This window comes from Arachis stenosperma, chromosome 1 (genome assembly GCF_014773155.1).
Source record: "Arachis stenosperma cultivar V10309 chromosome 1, arast.V10309.gnm1.PFL2, whole genome shotgun sequence".
Classification (NCBI taxonomy): Eukaryota; Viridiplantae; Streptophyta; class Magnoliopsida; order Fabales; family Fabaceae; genus Arachis; species Arachis stenosperma.
Window position 1 is genome coordinate 41714713 of NC_080377.1, and position 20197 is coordinate 41734909.

Here is a 20197-nt window from a genome sequence, read left to right on the forward strand (position 1 = left end):
GTAGTGTCACTAATTAGGTATCTAGTGAATTGATTGTGAGAAACTGAGAATAACTGTCAGTAATGCCCATGCTTATTGAAAATGTGCTTCATTGAGTCGTAATCTGCTCTTAAACTAATACTTTTGTGATCAACTGGTGCAATATCAATCACTTGTGTACAGTAATGCTTCTAATAGCAATGAGCAACATGACATGGAGATCAATTTTGCTCGTGTTGCAGCAGAGAAAAATGTGGGAAAGAATAGCAAGGATCTCTTTGAGCAGTTTGATGGTAAGTGTATGGTTTCATTGCATAGAAAAATTGGTTGCAAAAAAGCAGTAAAATTATTTTATTATTAGCATTCTGACGTGTGTGTCCATTAGCAGTCTGGTTTCAGAACTCTACTCTTTACCATTTTAGCATGTTTTATGTCTCCCACCATATTCAACCTGTTCCTGCCACAAAAGAAGAGGTATGATTTCATTTTAAGCATCTCTGTTTCTTCTTGGCAGTTTGCTAATCTAACTCCTTGTGATAAATTTTGAGCTTCTACCATTTCTGGTGAGAAGGTTTAATGTGAAGGGCTATGAGACTGGGGTTTGGGAATCCTGACTGGAAGAAGACACATGAGGAGGCAGAAAAGTCTGTGGTTGTGGTTATTGCATTGCTAATAAATGGTGCTACTTGTGTTGGCAAAACCGTTATGGATGAATTGCTTAACAGTTGTTATTTGGGTAGGGACTCGGTTAAGAGTTCTTTAGTTTTGTGTACTAACTAAAAAAACTTGTTCTGCTCAAATGTGAACTTGATCTGCTCAAATGTGAACTTGGACAGAATGGTAAATTAACTAAACTTGATCGACAACTATTAAACACTGAAAATAAACAACTATTCATCTCTTCTTCGGTCTCTATCTTTCAATTTTTCGCTAATTTGAATTTCCTAAACTAGTTAATACTAGTTTGGAATCATCAATTTTAGCTATCTACTATCAATTTAATTCAGTTAATTCTAGTTTGGGTAATCGTTTACTTCATCAATTTATTGCCATTGTCATTTTCAATATCTGATCTGTTTGTGTGAGAAGTGAATGTGGTGTGTAACACCCTACCATACAGAGTCTTATGCTTAAGTCATAATTCAGAGATGGCAAGGTATTACGACTTCTAAAATAAAAATTTAGTACGTATAGTAGTATGAATGATTGAGTATAACTAGGAGCCTTTGTAGAAAAAGGGGGTAAACAAAAAAAAACCGCAACTCAAAAGCGCATCACTCCGATCGATAACGTAACGAACAAGGATAAACCATCGCGAGATTATATATATACAAAGGAGTGTCAAAAACAGGAATATCAGGACTCAAGATCCGGCCGCGAAGATAACCGGTCCGAGCATAACAATATATACATATGATAAAATAAGGAAAACCCCAAAGGAAACCCAAAGGGACACAAATACATAAAACCTATTCTCCAAAACCTCCCATAAGAGGAGTCATCACAGTTTGTATTATTTAATGGAGATAAAAGTATCTAAACAAAACATATAAACCAAAACATAGCCCCGAGAACAAAGGATCTTCGCAAATCTAGAAGTCTCCAGCATGCCTCAGCGGGAAACCTCACGTCCTGCATCTGAAAACCACAAAATCCGCATGGGTGAGAACCAGAGGTCCCCAGCATGGTAACAGCTTCCACATATATAATACATAATAATAGAGGAAAGCCAAAGGCAATCCTATAACTTCCTCCAGATAATATTAAAGCTTATAAACAAGCTAAACCATATAAGGGCATCTGACTAAAGATTCTTCAATCTAACTAATACTTCCCTTTCCAATTCCTTCAAACCTCCCAACCACCAGCAGGAGTGTATTATAGCAAACACAGTTATATCAGACAAGAATATACAATTAGGAGCAGTTAAGACATTTAGGCAATTAGCAATTAATATGCAGTCAAATAGGCAATCTCAAACAATTCACATAGTATGCATATGATGAATGCCTGTCCCTAGTGGCTGATGATATCATCTTGTCGGTTATAGAGCCAACCCGACAAGTCCTGGTCGCTAACCATTGGACTGTCCCTCTGTCATGCATCCCCAAACTCGAGTTATACTCGTTATAAACTTGATCATAAACATGATCCATATCCATCACCCTCACTGGTGAATATTTATGGGGGATCGAGCTCATCCGGGTCTTTCACAGTGCCCGGCCACACTTACGACATAGGGTCAAAAGAGCTTCGAGTCTCAACCTGGAGCACGTGGTGGCTAGCCACTGCTACTACCCAGGGAAACTCGTATCTCCGATAGTGGAAGTGCAATTCACAATTATCAATAATTCAGCATAAACATGCATGAATTCTCATCCATGGATCAACATCCATATCAGCCATCCGGCTCACGGTTCAGTCCAGAACCAGCCAATACTCATAGCATACACAGCTATTCCGGCTCACGGTTCAATCCAGAACCAGCCCATTCATAAGCAATTATAGCCTTTCGGCCCATGGCATAACAAGCACTTCCACCACCATCCTCCGCATCTCACATAATCATCTTGATCCTCATTGATCATTCATATTTCCCTTGCTTCACTCGCAAGTTACCTCATTCACTAGCCCCTTCTTAACAGCTAGGCATGCCATAATGATTTAAGACACAAATGGTGAGATCGGAGGCTTAGAAGTATGAAATTTGGCTTTTAAAACTCAAAAATCAACTTTGGGATGAAAACAGGGCCGCGCGTGCGCGCACTCCACGCGCACGCGTGGATGGCCTCGAAAACTCATCGCCGCGCAAGCGTCATGCACGCTAACGCGTGGATTTAAAACTTGCCAATCGACGCGCACGCGTCAACCACGCGTACGCGTGGGTGTTCTCATGCCCTAGGCACAACACAGGCACAGTTCTGGCATAACTCTCGGGAAAATAGCTGGGCATTGGGTGCAGCACAATCGGCGCGCCCGCGCACATCACGCGCACGCGTGGATGGCACTTTTAGTAAAACTCACGGGAGTGAGGTCGATCCCACAAGGATTGAAGGATTGAGCAATTTTAGTGTAGTGGTTGATTTAGTCAAGCGAATCAAGTTTTGGTTGAGTGATTTTGTATCCAACAGTAAGTAAATGACAGAAAATATAAAGGGGGGAGGGAAGAATTGCAGAAATTAAAGGGGAGTGAATCCTCTCCAGTGGAAAAAAAACGGGATGGTATCCAGTGGAAGATCTCACCATTCAATACATTCTCTCTCTCATTTATTGCTGGTCCCACTTGTAAAATTAAAGGTGGGAAATTACACTTTATTCTCTCCAGTGACAAAAAAATGGAGAGGATCTATTTCCAAATTAAAGAGAACTGAAAGTAAAAGAGTTGAATCTTAAAGGACAAGAAATTAAATGACTGAAACTTAAAGTGCAAGAAATGTAAATTTCAGTAACTTAAAGTGCAAGAAATATAAATTGCTTGAATGGAAAAGGGATTTGAGGACTGGGATTTCAGAATTCAAGCAAGGAAAATTAAATTGCAGCAATTATCAAAGCAAGAGATGGTTTGAGTTCTGTTAGATCTCAAACAGAAAGGGAAATTAAATTGCAGCAGGGGTTCACAGAAGAACCAAAAGGAAAATGGGATCTCAGGACTCCAGAGACTAGATAGCAAAGTCTAGATCTCAATTGCCTTCCCAGATCCAAATTCACAAAGCAATTAACAAGAAATTAAGGAGGAAGCAGTAAAGGAAATTGGATTCAATTCAATTATGCAGTGAGATAATCAAAGAGATCTTAAATGGAGATTGAGACAGAAATTCCTTAATTCTTCACATCCAAGATTCAAACAAGAAAAGTAAAAATTGCTCAAGCAAGAACAAGGAAGAAGAGAGATCAATTCTCCTCCCTAATTCTCTCAAATCTCAGTTCAAAGCTCTCAAAGAAGATGAAGTTTCAAAATGTAAAAATTCAAAAATCAAAAGAAGCTCTCTAATTACATCAAACTATCTCCTATTTATACACTTTCTATTCTTGGATTTTGGAATTTGGATGGGCTTTTGATTTGGTGAAGAAATGAATTAAGTTGGATTTTTAATCCAATTTTGAGCCCATGAGAAAGTGGCTTCCAGGAGGCTGCCCTGCCCTTGTGGAGGGCAGAGCAGGAAACGGTGCGTGCGTGCTTGGTGTGTGTGATGCATCAGGATGCTGCCCTGCCCTTGTGGAGGGCAGGGCAGAGTTGCCATGGTGCGCCAATTGCTGCCCGTGCGCGCTGCTGCTGGCCGAGACTTCCTTGGTGCGCGCCAATCTTGTGCGCTGGCCATGCACCACAAAATGCTGCCCTGCCCTTGTGGAGGGCAGGGCAATGTGCCAAAGGAGAAGTCCCACATTCGAAACTCGGTGGAGGCACACGCTGCTTCTTTTTCTTTGGTTTTCTTGGCACCAAAGTAATGCTTAATTCCTTGCTTCCTCATGGTGCCGTGTTCGATCCTGGGAGATTGAAAGCAAGCCAATTTTTGCTTGTTTTTATTGTGCTTGAGCGCTACTCTTTTCCTCTTTGTCCTTGGGTTCGAAACTCATAGGAAGCATTATGAAGCAATTTCTTTTGAATTGTTCTTGGTTGAAGCCCGATATTGCTCTTGAGGAGGGCAGGACAGAGTTTTTGCTCCCTTTGGTTCTTGGCATCAAATTGTGCTCTGCCCTTGTTGTGGGCAGGGCAGTGATGCTTTTCAAGGTTTGGCTCATTATGTTGCTCTCCTGGAGGGCAGTGTGCTCTCCTGGAGGGCAGTGTAGCTTCCTCCATACCATGCGCCACACTTCTTAAGCCACGTTTTTCTTCTTTTCTTCCTTTCTTCACCTACAAGAAACCAAAACAACCACTCAAAGTATCTCTAAACTCATAAGGTTTATAATTCATTAAAAATCAATTAATTCTTGCTTAAACCTCATGATTTAGCATCAATTTAATGGTGGTTGCTTGACTTAAAGAAGTGTTGCATTTTCATTCCAAATTGCTTTCTTAGGATACAAGAAAGTGCATAAAGACTAGTAAAACAAGTGAAATTAGCTTGAAAAATAGGTATATGATGACCTGTCATCACAACACCAAACTTAATTCTTGCTTGTCCCCAAGCAAGCATCAAACCTAAGAGAAAATGAAATGAACAAGAGAAGAAAACATATCCTTATTATGCATATAGCAGAACTTGATTCATGGAGTTTTTATGCAGACAATGATAACTCAATTATTGTTGCTGTTACATAACATACATTTTTCCTCAAAGGCTTACTAAACTTGCTGTTATAAGGTTTATTCTTTCTTTGCTCCCTTGCTAACTTTTCTTTTCTCATGTTGCTTATCAAGCTTATTATTCTTTAAAGGCTTGGTGTCTAATGTTGTAGTAGTAGCCTTTGGCTTTATTTTTACTCAACATCTTCCACCACAGACACATGGCTCACTACTTCTTCCTAGGATCATTGATGCACAGCATCTCTTTGGATAACTAAATGTTCTGTATCTAGGTTGCTCTTTATTGTGGACTTTCAATTGGCCATCCCAAATCAGTTGATCTAAGTGACCGGGTTTTGAAATACCCCTCAGAATTTACTTATCCAAGCATATCCTAGTACAAGAACACCACAGGCATGTGTCCTAGGGTCCAAGCTATTGGTGTCCAACCTTTATTCTTTGTTTTTCTTGCCACATTGGCTTTTTCTTCTTCCTTTTCTTTCTATTTTATTTTGTTCTCAAGGGATTTTTTCTTTACTGATAAGAACCTTTATAACAGCAAGCTAGATCACACTTCAATGAAAATGACATTATGCAGCAATTATTTTATGAGTTATGCATTTAATCAAACACATATACCACCATTAACTTCCATTCTAACTTATGCAACATTGGATATTTACTTTCTAATTCAAACAATTCTCTTTTATTCAAGCATATGGGAAACAAAACAAAAGTCAACTAGGTGCTGGATGACAAGCATTATGCATATTAGCATACTTAATCAAACAACTTCACTTGTAACTAGATAAACACTTTAGCAGGACATATAATGGTTCCCATGTTCAAAACAATTCACAGCAGCAAGGATTAAGTTCAGATACAATCTTTGAAGTTGCAGCCCTTTGATTCTTCCTTCTGTTGTGTTTTCTTTGAGTTAAGATGCACAATATCTTCAATTGTTGACTCATGTCCTGCATAATTCTCAAAGTTGCTTGCTTCTCAAGCCCTTAATTGCATGGTTAGTATGCATAAATTGAGTGTGGCTCTTGGATTTATTTTGGTGTTGGAGACACCAAACTTAATTGCTTGCCACTGCCTCTGATGCAGCAAGTTAGCCATATGTGAAACCTTGTGTTCTTGCTAAAGGTTATGGGTTTAAAGCTAGAAAGCAGTTAAATAGTTGAATAATTTGTCTGATTGCTTGGAGTTATCATTGTGCAGGAAGTGAGAATGTTCTTTTAAATGAGATTTTTGGTGGAACACCAAACTTAGAATCTTTCATTCTCCCTTAAGTTGTTTTGGTGTGCAACACCAAACTTAGCTCCTTGCAATGCATACCAATTATTCAACATTTTTATTGAAAAAGCTATGAAAAGAAAACTACCTCAGGTTGGGTTGCCTCCCAACAAGCGCTTCTTTATTGTCACTAGCTTGACATCTTCCATTCTGCTGATCATGAAAGTTGAAAATCACAGTGCCTTAGTTTGTCTTTTTTCACTGTGAACTTCCTTCCGGTTTTCTCTTTGATGACCTCTATGAATTCCTGTGGAAGGATCTTAGTCACAATGTAGTGATCAGACAACTGTGGGGACACCTTCATGGTTTGAATGTTTATCATTACTCTATCCCCTAGTGAAAATTTTCCAGTGGGGATTTTCTACTTTTCTTTAATTCTATCCTCTGTCTCTCCTTGTAAGAATTCCTTGTTGTGTTTTTCTTGGATGGTACTTTCTTTGTCCAAGGTTTTCTTACTTTCCTCTATGATCCTCTTCCGTCCTTCCTTCTTTGTAGCATCTTCGTTGTTAGTTGGTTTGTCTTCAGTGGCTCTGGGGAGAGTATTTGCCTTCTTCTCACCCATTTCTGCAAAGTGCTTCGCCAGTTGAGCTATCTGCTCCTCAATTCTTCTGATTGACATCTCTTGGTTCTTTGTTATCTCCTCTTGGTGTTTCATCATTCTCTCTATTAAGATCTCCAAGTTAGTGATCCTTTGAGAGTCTTGTGAGATTGGTCGGTTGTGAGATGTTAAAGGTTGGAAGGATGGGTGTTGTGGTGGCATGTAGTGGTTGTTGTTACCATAATGGTGTTTTTGCTAGTTTGTGAAGTTGGGGTTGTTGTAATTGAAGTCCCTTGGTTCGTGAATTTGGTACTCGGTCCTTCTCCAGTTGGAATGAGTCTGGAAGTGTATGTTTTGTGAGTATTGGCTTTGATTGGCATTGGTGGATGAGTGATGTTGGTTGTTTGTGGTCATGGATTTGCCCTGGTTGAAACTTCCTTGTTCTTGATGTCGGGACTCCCCCATTCTTAGATAAAAATGAGGCCTCCATGGTGGAAATTGGGCATTCACTGCAGCAGACTGCAGGCAATCAACTTTTCTATCTCTCAGCTCCATGTGTTGCTGTGTTTGATGGTGCATTTGTTTGTTCAGGTTCATGAATGCATTTATTCCTTCAAGATTCATCACTTCTTTTTCTGAAATTGCATTCTGTGGTTTCTCGAATGAGTGTTGGTTGTTGACTCCTTTGTCATTGAAATTTGCAATTCCTTGGGCAGTTGTTGTTGCTTTGAGTAGGCCATCTGAGAAGTAGTCCACTGCTTTTCTTGTCTCTGGGGTTAGTCCTTCATAGAAAGCTCGGAAACCCACTTTATCAGTTGCTTTCTTGTATCTTTCCCATGCCTTGAAGAGTGGTTCTTCTTCTCCTTGTGTGAATAGATGTTCCCCCTCTTTCAGCTTGATGATCTGTCTGGATGAGGAGAATTTGGCCAGAAATTTGGTGACCAAATCATCCCAACTAGTGATACTTCCTTGGGGGAAAGTTTCAAACCATTGTGCAGCTTCACCCTTTAATGAGAAAGGGAATAACAAGATCTTATAAGTGTCATGATCTAGACCATCAGTTTTGACCGCATCACAAGTCCTCAGAAAAGTGGATATGTGCTGTTGGGGATCTTCCAATGGATTTCCGTCATAAGAACAATTGTTCTTGATTAGTGTAATGAGTGGTTGCTTCATGTCATGATACTCTTCGTCTGTAGAGACTTCTTTTCCTGTGGTACGCAAACAATCAGGAGGAACAAACAACAGCACTCTTGAGAATTGAGTGCAGTTACTCGAGATAAACTCTCAAACAGTTAGTGAGTTGATAAAGGCAAATTTTCAAACAGTTAGTGTGTTAGTTAAAAATAAAGAAAAAGTGCTTGATCTAGATCTCCACTTCACTTAATCATTGTCAATCTATTTCAATCCCCGGCAACGGCGCCAAAAACTTGATGTGTGGAAAACGATCCAACACAAAACTCACCGGCAAGTGTACCAGGTCGCATCAAGTAATAAAACTCACGGGAGTGAGGTCAATCCCTCAATCCCTGTGGGATCGACCTCACTCCCGTGAGTTTTATTACTTGATGCGACCCGGTACACTTGCCGGTGAGTTTTGTGTTGGATCGTTTTCCACACATCACAAATGTTGTTGGATTCTGACCTCCCTGCACTCGAAATGGATTTTGTGGAGCTACAGAATCCTAATTGGCACGCTCTTAATTGCGTTGGAAAGTAGACATCTTCAACTTTCCAGCAATTTATAATAGTTCATACTTTGCCCTAGATTTGATGGCCTAAATTGGCGTCAAAACGCCGGTCAGAGACCCTTTTCTGGCGTTAAATGCTAGAACTGGCATAAAAGCTGGAGTTAAACGCCCAAACTGGCACCAGAGCTGGCGTTTAACTCCAAGAAAAGCCTATGCACGTGAAAGCTTCAATGCTCAGCCCAAGCACACACCAAGTGGGCCTCGGAAGTGGATTTCTGCACTATCTACCTTAGTTACTCATTTTCTGTAAACCCTAGCTACTAGTTTTAGTATAAATATTACTTTTTCTCATTGTATTAGACGTCTTGGTTATTTTGGTTCCCCCTCTAGGGCCGAAACCAATGAACACCATTATCACTTATGTATTTTCAATGGTGGAGTTTCTACACCTCATAGATTAAGGTGTGGAGCTCTGCTGTTCCTCATGAATTAATGCAATTACTACTATTTTCTATTCAATTCAAGCTTATTCTTGTTCTAAGATATCCATTCGTACTTCAACATGATGAATGTGATGATCAAATGACACTCATCACCATTCTCACTTATGAATGCGTGCCTGACAACCACTTATGTTCTACCTAAAAACAAGCTTGAATACATATCTCTTGGCCTCCTAGTCCACGACGCATGGTTGCCTCTCCTGACAACAGAGCCTTCCATTCCGTGAGATCAGAGTCTTCGTGGTATAAGCTAGAATCAATTGGCAGCATTCTTGAGATCCGAAAAGTCTAAACCTTGTTTGTGGTATTCCGAGTAGGATCTGGGATGGGATGACTGTGACGAGCTTCAAACTCACGAGTGCTGGGCGCAGTGACAGTGCGCAAAAGGATCATTGGATCTTATTCCGAAACGATCTAGAACCGACAGATGATTAGCCCTACGTAACCCGTAGCCGGACCATTTTCACTGAGAGGACAGATGGTAGTCATTGACAACGGTGATCCCCCAACATACAGCTTGCTATGGAAAGGAGTACGCATGACTGGATGAAGGCAGTAGGAAAGCAGAGATTCAAGCGGAACAAAGCATCTCCACACGCTTATCTGAAATTCCCACCAATGAATTACATAAGTATCTCTATCTTATTTTACATTTTATCTATCTTTTAATTATCAAAACCCCATAACCATTTGAATCTGCCTGACTGAGATTTACAAGATGATCATAGCTTGCTTCAAGCCGACAATCTCCGTGGGATCGACCCTTACTCACGTCAGGTATTACTTGGATGACCCAATGCACTTGCTAGTCACCTGCACGGAGTTGTGAGAGAAGTGTGAACTCACGATTTCGTGTACCAAGTTTTTGGCGCCGTTGCCGGGGATTATTCGAGTTTGGACAACTGACGGTTCATCTTGTTGCTCAGATTAGATAATTTTCTTTTTTTCATTTATTTTTTCTTCAGGATTTTTAAGAATAAATTCTAGAGTTTCAGATGATGCTTTTATCATCACAGGACCTAGTTGATTCCCATCAATTTGGCTGTTGTATGTAATGTCCTGCTGAAGCTTGGTTAACCATGTCTAATCCTTTTAGACTGAAGCTTTAGACTAACATTGCATGATTCCTGGAATTCTTATTAAAAATTTTGAGTTTCTTATTTTCTTTTTCAAAATAATTTTCGAAAAAAAAAACAAAATTTACAAAAAAATTTATAAAATCATAAAATCAAAAATAATTTGTGTTTCTTGCTTGAGTCTAGTGTCAAATTTCAAGTTTGGTGTCAACTGCATGTTTCTATTTTTCTTGCATTTTTCGAAAATATCTGCATTGTATTCTTCATTGATCTTCAAGTTGTTCTTGATGATTTTCTTTGTCTGATCTTTAAATTCTCTTGTTTTGTGTCTTTTGTTGTTTCTCATGTGCATTCTCAAATTGTTAGTGTCTCTAGTATGAAAATTTCTAAGTTTGGTGTCTTGCATATCTTTCTTTTCTTAAAAATTTTTAAAAAATATGTTCTTGATGTTCATCATGATCCTCAAAGTGTTCATGGTGTTCATCTTGACATTCAAAGTGTTCTTGCATGCATTCCTTGTTTTGATCTTAGTTTTTCATGTTTAATTTCATTCTGTTATTTTTCTCTCTCATCATTAAAAATTCAAAAAAAATCAAAATTATTTCTTTTCAAGTCAATAATACAGATAATTGAAGATTCAGAACATACAGTAGAGAAATCACAGAGAAAAAGATGGGCGTTCAAAATGCCCAGTAAAGAATGACTTTTGGTGTTTAAACGCCAGCGAGGGTACCTGGCTGGGCGTTTAACGCCCAAGGAGGTAGCCAAGTGGGCGTTAAACACTAGAATAGATACCATTCTGGGCGTTTAACGCCAGGATAGCACCAAGGAGGTAATTTTGTTTTCAATTCAAATCTTTTTCAATTTTTCAAGTTTTAAAACTAATCTTTCAAAATCTTATCTTTTTCATATCATCTCTTATCAATCATATCTTTTTCAAAATCAAATCTTTTTCATTTTTCTTTTAATATTTTTGAAAATCCTTGCTAACAATTAATGTTGTGATTCAAAAATTTCAAGTTTGTTACTTTCTTGTTAAGAAAGGTTCAATATTTGAATTTTAGAATCATATCTTTTAATTTCTTGTTAGTCAAGTCATAAATTTAAAAATCAAATCTTTTTTTTTAACTGTTTTTCAATCATATATTTTTAAATCATATCTTTTTCAAATCACATCTTTTTAAATTCTAATTTCAAAATCTCTTTCTAACTTCTTATCTTTTCAAAATTTATTACCTCCTATCTTTTTCAAAGCCACTTAACCACTTTTCCACTTACAATTTTCGAAAATCACTAACCACTTTTTCAAAATTCTTTTTAATTAACTAATTATTTTAATTTTAAAATATTCGAATTTCTTCTCTCTCCCATCTCTTTCTATTTAATCACTAACACTTATCCTCCTTTGATAATTCGGACCCCCTCCCTCTCTATAAGTTCGAATTCTTCTCTCTACCTCATCATTGTTTTCTTCTTTTTCTCTGACACATCAAGGAATCTCTATACTGTGACATAGAGGATTCCATATTTTCTTTGTTTTCTTCTCTTTCATATGAGTAGGAACAAAGATAAAGACATTCTTGTTGAATCTGATCCTGAACCTGAAAGGACTCTAAAGAGAAAGTTAAGAGAAGCTAAAGCATAACTCTCTGGAGAGGACCTGACAGAAATTTTCAAAAAAGAAGAAGACATGGCAGCCAAAAATAACAACAATGCCAACGATGCAAGGAAGGTTCTTGGTGACTTTACTGCACCAACTCCCGACTTCTATGGGAGAAGCATCTCTATTCCTGCCATCGGAGCAAACAACTTTGAGTTTAAGCCTCAATTAGTTTCTCTGATGCAGCAGAATTGCAAGTTTCATGGACTTTCATTGGAAGATCCTCATCAGTTCTTGGCTGAATTTTTGCAAATCTGTGACACTGTTAAGACCAATGGAGTTGATCCTGAGGTCTACAGACTTATGCTTTTCTCTTTTGCTGTAAGAGACAGAGCTAGTATATGGTTGAACTCACAACCTAGAGACAACCTAAACTCTTGGAAAAAGCTTGTCAATGCCTTCTTAGCTAAATTTTTTCCACCTCAAAAGATGAGTAAGCTTAGAGTGGAAGTTCAAACCTTCAAACAGAAGGAAGGTGAATCCCTCTATGAAGCTTGGAAAAGATACAAGCAATTAATCAGAAGGTGTCCTGTTGACATGCTTTCAGAATGGAGCATCATAGGTATTTTCTATCATGGTCTGTCTGAGTTATCCAAGATGTCATTGGACCATTGATGACAAGTCATCATATACCCATTTTTCAAGCTAATTTCACTTGTTTTGTTAGCATTTATGCACTTTCTTGCATCCTAAGTAAGTGATTTGGAGTGAAAATGCACAACTTCTCTAAATCAAGCAACCACCATGAAATTAATGTTAATCCATGAGGTTTAAGCTAATTTTAATTGAATTTTAATTGATTTATAAGCCTCTTGAATTTAGTGATACTTGGAGTGGTTGTTTTGGTTTATTGTAGGTGAAGAAAAGAAAAGAAAAGGAAAAGCGTGGCCTAAGAAGTGTAGCCCAAGGAAAGGAAAGTGTGGCAAAGGAGAGAAGAAGCGTGCCGCATGCATAGGGGGAGGCAACATTGCCCTCCACAAGGGCACACTGCCCTCTAGGAGGGCAACATAAGATAACCAAGCAAGGAAGGCAACTCTGCCCTGCCCACTACAAGGGCAGAGCACAAAATGTGCCTTGAGATCAAGAGGAAGAGAACCTTGCCCTGCCCTCCACAAGGGCAGAATCGGGCTCTCCAAGGAAGAAATTCAAAGGAAAAATATCACCCATGCATGCCACAAGGATCGAACAAGGGACCATGAGGAAGCTAGGCACTAAGGTTGAGTGCCGTGCCAAGAAACCAAGAAAAATGATCAAGCGTGTGTCTCCGCCCAGATTCGAACACGGGCCTTCATTTTGGAAACACTGCCCTGCCCTCCGCGAGGGCAGGGCAGCATTTGGTTGGTGCACAAATCTGGCGCACCACACACAATTCTGGCGCACCAAATCCCTCTCCTGGCAGCACCAGCGCGCACCACACTCAATCCTGGCAGTACCAAAATTTCTTGCGCTGCCCTCCGCGAGGGCAGGGCAGCATCCTATGCACCAAGGAAAATTCTGGCGCACCAATTCTTGATTCTGGCAGCACCAAGCACGCACCGTGGCAATTCTGGCGCACCAAATTTTTCCTGCCCTGCCCTTGGCGCGGGCAGGGCAGCGTTTTGCGCATCAAGCTCAATCAAGGCCGCACCAACAACGCACCAAACTCCAAATCCTGCCCTGCCCTCCACAAGGGCAGGGCAGCCTCCTGGGAGCAACTTTTCATGGGCCGAAAATTCAAATTAAATCCCCATTTTAATTCATTTCTTCACCAATTCAAAAGCCCATCCAAATCCAAAAATCCAAGAATAGAAAGTGTATAAATAGGAGCTAGTTTGATGTAATTAGGACCTTTACTTTGAGCTTTGAATTTTCACTTTTATTTTGAGCTTTTGAATATTTTCTGGAAAACTTTACTGAGATTTCTGAGAATTGGGGAGGAGAATTGATCTCTCTTCTTCCTCATTCTTGCCTAAGCACTTCTAATCTTCTGTTTCTGAGTTTTGGGTGTGAGAAATTGAGGAAATTCTGTCTCAATTCCCATTCAAACTCTCTTTAAATCTTTTCTGCATAATTCAATTCAATTTCAATTCCCTTTACTGCTTCCTATTCTAATTCTTGTCAATTGCTTTGTTAACTTGGATCTAGGAAGGCAAATAGAGATCTAGGCTCTGCTACCTAGTCTCTTGAGACCTGAGACCCAATTTTGCTTTTGGTTCTTCTGTGAACCTTGCTGCACTTTACTTTACTTTCTGTTTAAGCTTGCATTGCTTATAATTCAATTCCTGCTCAATTAATTGTTGCAACTTACTTTCTCTTTGTTTAGATTCTGCAATCCCAGTCCTCAAATCCCTTTTACATTCAAGCAATTTATATTTCTTGCCATTTAAGTTACTGCAATTTACCTTTCTTGCACTTTAAGTTTCAGTCATTTAGTTTCTTGTTCTTTAATATTCTGCAAGTTTACTTCCCTGTTTTATAATTTACTGCACATTTCCCTCTCCCCTTTACATTCCAAGCAATTTATCTTCTGTTAAACACCAATCACTCAACCAACACTTGATTCGCTTGACTAAACCACCCACTAAACTAAAATTGCTCAATCCTTCAATCCCTGTGGGATCGACCTCACTCATGTGAGTTATTATTACTTGATGCGACCCGGTACACTTGCCGGTGAGTTTTGTGTTGGATCGTTTTCCACACATCAAGTTTTTGGCGCCGTTGCCGGGGATTGAAATAGATTGACAATGATTAAGTGAAGTGGAGGTCTAGATTAAGCATTTTTTCTTTTCTGTTATTCTAATTCCTACTAACACACTAACTGTTTGAGAAATTGCCTATATTAATTCATGAACAATTTATCTCAAATAACTGCACTTAATTCACAAGCGTGTTGTTGTTTGGTCATCCTGATTATTTGGATATCACAGGAAATCAAGTTTCTACAGACAAGGGGTATCATGACATGAAGCCACCACTCATCACACTCATCAAGAACAATTGTTCTTATGACGGAAATCCATCGGAAGATCCTCAGCAGCACATATCCACCTTTCTAAAGACTTGTAATGCAGTCAAAACTGATGGCTCAGATCATGACACTTATAAGATTCTGTTATTCCCCTTCTCATTAAAGGGTGAAGCTGCACAATGGTTTGAAACTTTTCCTCGAGGAAGTATCACTAGTTGGGATGATTTGGTTACCAAATTTCTGGCCGAATTCACCCCATCTAGACATATCATCCAGCTGAAAGAGGAGGAACATCTATTCACACAAGGGGATGAAGAACCACTCTTCAAGGCATGGGAAAGATACAAGAAAGCGACTGATAAAGTGGGCTTCCGAGCTTTCTATGAAGGATTGACCCCAGAAACAAGAAAAGCAGTGGATTACTTCTCAGATGGCCTACTCAAAGCAACAACAACTGCCCAAGGAATTTCAGACTTCAATGACAAAGAAGTCAACAACCAACACTCATTTGAGAAATCACAGAATGCAATCCCAGAAAAAGAAGTGACGAATATTGAAGGGGCGAATGCGTTCAAGGACCTAAACGAACAAATGCACCATCAAACACAGCAAAATATGGAACTGTCTGCTGCAGTGAATGCCAAATTTCCACCATGGAGACCTCATTCTTACCTGAGAATAAGGGAGCCTCAACATCAAGAACAAGGAAGTTTCCACCAGGGCAATCCCATGACCACAACCAATCAACATCCCCCACCCACTAATACCCCCCAAAGCCAATACTCACAACACAGACACTCCCAGACTCATTTCAACTGGAGAAGGAACGAGTACCAAAATCACAAACCAAGGGATTTCAATTATAACAACCATAATTTCACAAATCAACAAAGACATCATTACAGCAATAACAACTACTACATGCCACCACCACAACCACCCTTCCTACCTTTAACATGTCATAATCAACCAACCTCACAAGACTCTCAGAGAATCACAAACTTGGAGATCCTAATGGAGAGAATAATGAAACATCAAGAGGAGACAACAAGGAACCAAGAGATGTTAATGAGAGGAATTGAGGAGCAGATAGCTCAACTGGCGAAGTACTTTGCAGAAATGGGTGAGAAGAAACCAGATACTTTCTTCAAAACCATTGAAGACAAACCAACCAACAACAAAGATGCTACAAAGAAGGAAGGATGGAAAGGGATCAGAGAGGACAATGAGAAAATACTGGACAAAGGAAGCACCAGCCAAGAAAAACACAACAAGAAATTCTTTCAAGAAGAAGCAGAGGATAGAACTAAAGAAAAGCAAAAAATCCTCACTGGAAAGTTTTCACTAGGGGATCGAGTGATGATCAATATTCAACCCTTGAAGGTGTCCCCACAGTTACTTGAGCACTACATTGTGACTAAGATCCTTCCACAAGAATCTATAGAGGTCATCAAAGAGGAAACCGGAAGGAAGTTCACAGTAAAGAAAGACAAGCTAAGACACTGTGATTTTCAACCTCCATGATCAGTAGAACAGAAGATGTCAAGCTAGTGACAATAAAAGAGCGCTTGTTGGGAGGCAACCCAACCTAAGGTAGTTGTCTTTTTCATAGCTTTTCAATAAAAATGTTGAACAAGTGGTATGTATTGCAAGGAGCTAAGTTTGGTGTTGCACACCAAAACAATTTGAGGGAGAATGAAAACTTCTAAGTTTGGTGTTCCACCAAAAATATCATTTAAAAACACATTCTCACCTCTTGCATGATTCTAGCTCCAAGCAATCAAACACATTATTCAACTGTTGAATTGTTTCCTAGCTTTAATTTCATTAACCTTTAGCAAGTACACATGGTTTCAATTATGGTTGACTTGTTGCATCTGAGACAGTGGCAAAACAATTAAGTTTGGTGTTCACACACCAAAACAAATCCTGAAACCACACTCAGTTTATGCACACTAACCATATAATTAAAGGCTTGAGAAGCAAGCAACTTTGAGGATTATGCAGAACATGAGTCAACAATTGAAGACATTATGCATCTTAACTCAAAGAGAACACAACAGAAGGAAAAATCAAAGGGCTGCAACTTCAAAGGTTGTATCTAAACTTAATCCTTGCTGCTGTGAAATGTTTTGAATCTGGAAGCCATTGTATGTCTTGCTAAGGTGTTTATCTAGTTGCAAGTGAAATTGTTTGCTAAAAATGCTAATTCTGCATATTGCTTGCATCCATCACTTAGCTTTAAATATTGTTTTGTTTCCCATATGCTTAAATAAAAGAGTTTGGTTTGAATTGAAAAGTGAAATATCCAATGTTGCATAAGTATGAATGGAAGTTGGTGGTGGTACATGTGTTTGATTAAATGCATAACTCATGAAATAATTGTTGCATAATATCATTCTCATTCAAATGTGAGTTAGCTTGCTGTTACAAAGACTCTTATCAAGAATGAAAAAGCCCTTGGTAACAAAAACAGAAAGAAAAGGGAAAGAAAAAGCCAAAATGGCAAGAAAAACAAAGAATAAAGGTTGGACACCAATAGCTTGGACCCTAGGTCATATGCCTGTGGTGTTCTTGTACTAAGATCTGCTTGGATGAGTAAATTCTAAGGGGTATTTTAAAACCCGGTCACTTAGATCAACTGATTTGGGATGGCCAATTGAAAATCCACAATAAAGAGCAACTTAGATACAAAACATTTAGTTATCCAAAGAGATGCTGGGCATCAATGATCCTAGGAAGAATTAGTGAGCCATGTGTCTGTGGTGGAAAGATGTTGAGCAAAAGAAAAGAAAATAAAGCCAAAGGCTATGCTGCAACATTTGACACCCAACCTCTAAAAGAATAATAAGCTTGTTGAGCATTGTAAGCCAAGAAAAGTTAGCAAGGGAGGAATCAAAAAGTGAGTCTTATAACAGCAAGTTTAGCAAACCTTTGATGCAAAATGTGTATTATGCAGCAGCAACAATAACCTGAGTTGTCATTGTCTGCATAAATGCCCCATAGATCAAGTTCTGCTATCTGCATAATAAGGATAAGTATCCTTTTCTTATTCATTCCATTTACTCTTAGTTTTGATGCTTGCTTGGGGACAAGCAAGATTTAAGTTTGGTGTTGTGATGACAAGTCATCATATACCCATTTTTCAAGCTAATTTCACTTGTTTTGTTAGCATTTATGCACTTTCTTGCATCCTAAGTAAGTGATTTGGAGTGAAAATGCACAACTTCTCTAAATCAAGCAACCACCATGAAATTAATGTTAATCCATGAGGTTTAAGCTAATTTTAATTGAATTTTAATTGATTTATAAGCCTCTTGAATTTAGTGATACTTGGAGTGGTTGTTTTGGTTTATTGTAGGTGAAGAAAAGAAAAGAAAAGGAAAAGCGTGGCCTAAGAAGTGTAGCCCAAGGAAAGGAAAGTGTGGCAAAGGAGAGAAGAAGCGTGCCGCATGCATAGGGGGAGGCAACATTGCCCTCCACAAGGGCACACTGCCCTCTAGGAGGGCAACATAAGATAACCAAGCAAGGAAGGCAACTCTGCCCTGCCCACTACAAGGGCAGAGCACAAAATGTGCCTTGAGATCAAGAGGAAGAGAACCTTGCCCTGCCCTCCACAAGGGCAGAATCGGGCTCTCCAAGGAAGAAATTCAAAGGAAAAATATCACCCATGCATGCCACAAGGATCGAACAAGGGACCATGAGGAAGCTAGGCACTAAGGTTGAGTGCCGTGCCAAGAAACCAAGGAAAATGATCAAGCGTGTGTCTCCGCCCAGATTCGAACACGGGCCTTCATTTTGGAAACACTGCCCTGCCCTCCGCGAGGGCAGGGCAGCATTTGGTTGGTGCACAAATCTGGCGCACCACACACAATTCTGGCGCACCAAATCCCTCTCCTGGCAGCACCAGCGCGCACCACACTCAATCCTGGCAGTACCAAAATTTCTTGCCCTGCCCTCCGCGAGGGCAGGGCAGCATCCTATGCACCAAGGAAAATTCTGGCGCACCAATTCTTGATTCTGGCAGCACCAAGCACGCACCGTGGCAATTCTGGCGCACCAAATTTTTCCTGCCCTGCCCTTGGCGCGGGCAGGGCAGCGTTTTGCGCATCAAGCTCAATCAAGGCCGCACCAACAACGCACCAAACTCCAAATCCTGCCCTGCCCTCCACAAGGGCAGGGCAGCCTCCTGGGAGCAACTTTTCATGGGCCGAAAATTCAAATTAAATCCCCATTTTAATTCATTTCTTCACCAATTCAAAAGCCCATCCAAATCCAAAAATCCAAGAATAGAAAGTGTATAAATAGGAGCTAGTTTGATGTAATTAGGACCTTTACTTTGAGCTTTGAATTTTCACTTTTATTTTGAGCTTTTGAATATTTTCTGGAAAACTTTACTGAGATTTCTGAGAATTGGGGAGGAGAATTGATCTCTCTTCTTCCTCATTCTTGCCTAAGCACTTCTAATCTTCTGTTTCTGAGTTTTGGGTGTGAGAAATTGAGGAAATTCTGTCTCAATTCCCATTCAAACTCTCTTTAAATCTTTTCTGCATAATTCAATTCAATTTCAATTCCCTTTACTGCTTCCTATTCTAATTCTTGTCAATTGCTTTGTTAACTTGGATCTAGGAAGGCAAATAGAGATCTAGGCTCTGCTACCTAGTCTCTTGAGACCTGAGACCCAATTTTGCTTTTGGTTCTTCTGTGAACCTTGCTGCACTTTACTTTACTTTCTGTTTAAGCTTGCATTGCTTATAATTCAATTCCTGCTCAATTAATTGTTGCAACTTACTTTCTCTTTGTTTAGATTCTGCAATCCCAGTCCTCAAATCCCTTTTACATTCAAGCAATTTATATTTCTTGCCATTTAAGTTACTGCAATTTACCTTTCTTGCACTTTAAGTTTCAGTCATTTAGTTTCTTGTTCTTTAATATTCTGCAAGTTTACTTCCCTGTTTTATAATTTACTGCACATTTCCCTCTCCCCTTTACATTCCAAGCAATTTATCTTCTGTTAAACACCAATCACTCAACCAACACTTGATTCGCTTGACTAAACCACCCACTAAACTAAAATTGCTCAATCCTTCAATCCCTGTGGGATCGACCTCACTCATGTGAGTTATTATTACTTGATGCGACCCGGTACACTTGCCGGTGAGTTTTGTGTTGGATCGTTTTCCACACATCAAGTTTTTGGCGCCGTTGCCGGGGATTGAAATAGATTGACAATGATTAAGTGAAGTGGAGGTCTAGATTAAGCATTTTTTCTTTTCT

The 20197-nt window shown here is 39.4% G+C and overlaps 1 non-coding gene across 1 annotated transcript; it reads right to left on the minus strand.

Moving 5' to 3' along the window:
- Positions 1-12405: 12405 nt before the first annotated feature.
- On the minus strand, positions 12406-12513 carry LOC130953175 (small nucleolar RNA R71). Its single transcript, XR_009075352.1, has one exon. It is a non-coding gene; the product is annotated as a small nucleolar RNA R71 (small nucleolar RNA).
- Between the last annotated feature and the right edge of the window lie 7684 nt (positions 12514-20197).